The sequence below is a fragment of the Formica exsecta genome, unplaced genomic scaffold, assembly GCF_003651465.1.
Source record: "Formica exsecta isolate Colony F162 unplaced genomic scaffold, ASM365146v1 scaffold32, whole genome shotgun sequence".
In the NCBI taxonomy this organism is placed as follows: Eukaryota; Metazoa; Arthropoda; class Insecta; order Hymenoptera; family Formicidae; genus Formica; species Formica exsecta.
Genome location: NW_021850453.1, coordinates 386,017 through 388,745, shown reverse-complemented (window position 1 = coordinate 388,745; position 2,729 = coordinate 386,017). Strand labels below are relative to the sequence as shown.

At 27.9% G+C, this 2,729-nt stretch overlaps 1 protein-coding gene across 1 annotated transcript in view; it reads left to right on the top strand.

The window, feature by feature from the left end:
* Positions 1-1,797: 1,797 nt before the first annotated feature.
* Positions 1,798-2,729, top strand: part of LOC115238048 (mitochondrial fission regulator 2-like) — a 25,321-nt gene continuing 24,389 nt past the window's right edge. Inside the window, exon 1 of the mRNA XM_029811552.1 lies at positions 1,798-2,310. The gene's annotated coding sequence lies outside the window, so the exon portion shown is untranslated. The remainder of the gene's footprint in view (positions 2,311-2,729) is intronic.

The following is a 2,729-nucleotide window of genomic DNA, read 5'->3' as shown; positions in this document are numbered from 1 at the left end:
AAATGTAATATAACAATACAAAAATTTTATGTTGCAATCTATGAATTAAAATATGCCTTAAATGTACATAACATGTACAAAGAAATATATGTCAATGTGTGTATATAATGTATCAGAAATACTGTGTTATATAAAGTAAACTTTATTATGGTGTTACAAATAATTGAAATAAGTTTGGCCTTTTGATAACTTTCCGCTCAACACACTCTTTTTATTTATGAATTTGTACACCATTTACATGTGAATATATATTCTCTATGAATATACTATGTGCATTAATATCTTTTAATAGTGTACAAACTCGTTTATGATAATGTCACATAATATGCATATTCTGCAAATATTCATAGCTACATTGGTTTCATGTAATCAATTTCAGTTAAATATGCGTGTTATGTTACATATTTTTATTATATATAGAGTGTCCAGTAATAATTGTATCACCTCGTGTGCAGGTAGAGCGGATTAAATCGAATAGGAAAATTGCTAGGCGCAATACATAATTGAACACCTGATTATTAATCCCAACGCTTCGTCATGTGCCTAGCAACTGCGTAATATTAGGATCAGCAAATTTTTTAAAATTAATTTCTTATTAATTATTGTAAAGATCGCAAAACAATAGAGGATTTTCCTACTCTATTTAATCCGCTTTATCTGCACAGGAGAGGTGATACGTTTATTATACCGGACACCCTATATATTAATTATAAATATATATGCTATATACTTTTGTCTAATATATATGTGTCTTTAAAAGATTGCATATCAATAAAACTATTATTCTACACAGAAAATAGAGCTGAAAAATCCTTTACAATTTTGGGATTTGATAAACAACCGAAATATTGAGTTGAATTTTAATTAATCTTGTCAATAATACGTAGATGAGATGGGCCAATGGTTGCTCTTCTAAGCGCACGATCTCATATCGGGCGCTTCATTGTATTATTGGCTAAATTAAATTTCAATTTACATTAATATCTCGGTTGTTGTTTCTCGAATCCCCAAACTAAGGAAAATTTTTTTTGTTAGTCTTTTTGTAGTAGAATACTTTTTAATTATTTATACTTAAATCTTTTTTTAGAGATACCCTGTATATATCATATGTTAATTATAAATATAGAGCAAATACTGCACATATCATGTGCAAGCACACACACATTAAATAAGTTTTATTTCCACTATACTTGCGGAATGACAGGATTGGGATTGAATGCGATTATTATGCTGATTATTATGCGATCGACAATTTAACTGAACTCTTCAGTATTTGATGTCAACAATTTTGCTGATAAAAATCCTAAATTTACTATTAAAATAATTACTTAATAGTTTTTGATTAATTCCTTTGTACACATAAATATCGTCTAAATTTCCACTTTACGCACAAATACTTTTTCTTTTTTTTAAGATATATATGTTTAAATTGAAAAAAAAAAAACAGAAAAATGTAAGATGAGAGAGATTTTAATATTTTCCAGCATAATATAAATATATATAGTACCCATACAGCATGGAACATTTTAATTGTGTTGTAACAATCGGATTTAATAACATCTTTAGTTTTAAAACCAGCCAATCACACGTATTCCACTGAAGAATGGAATGACTGTGATTGGCCAGTTTTAGAACTACAGATGTATTGAACCCGATTGGTGACGTGTAAACGTAGTCCTAAGCCCGTATCAGATATCACATTGAAGATTCAGATCGAAGATTGAAGATTGATATTTGACCAATCACGACAAAGAAATTTTAATTCCTTATGCTTTGATTAATAAAATTTCTTCAATTTTCAATTTTCAATGCGTAGCTGCGTAATCTGATACGGGCCCTTTAGGGGCTATCCAGACGGATTTGCATAATCGCAGCAAGTCGCAGTCACATAACATATGCATAAGGAAATTGATTGGTCCATTTCCTTGTGCATTTGCTTATGGTGAATGTTGGTTGGTTATATATAATATATATGCATCGGTTGCATGTTTCCTATATAACCTCTTTTCTGCAGGGTAAAGTACAAAATATACGTAAATCGTTATTATGTATGGATGGAAGTAATTATTTGTAGATCGGAGTGTGTGTAAAAACGCTTAAAGTGACGATATTACTCTAATATTAAGTTTGGAGCTCATGTTTTGTACTTACGACAACCTATCAATTCTGTTGGCATCGTGTCAATGTGACGGAGTTATTTTAATTCCGTATTTTGGACGACCCTGATGTATGCTATCGCATTACAAATTTGTTCTATTATTTCTACGACATAGATTAGAACTGTCAGGATAACAATAATTGATTACGAGGGTAAGAAATTTATCTCCATACATGATGAAATGATAATCAGTATTTCTATTATGATGATACTAATCATCACAGATGTAATTACTTATTAATATTTAATATTTTTATAATTTATTTATTTATCATGTGTGAATTTGGTTTTATGTTATAAATTGTATATATATTATTGTATTATATATTGCATATAATATATTTACAATAAAACAGATTTTAAAAATATTTTATAATAATATACTGACAGAATATAAATGTGTACAAAATAGATTAAACTATGTCATTATATCATTTTGTATATTTTGTTAATTGATATCATAAAGTTGATATAGTAAAGCAATTCAATTTTGTAAATAAATATTTTTTACTTTTGTATGTGCATAATTGTCCTATATAATTAATAAATAATTGTTTCTTAATTGTTTCTA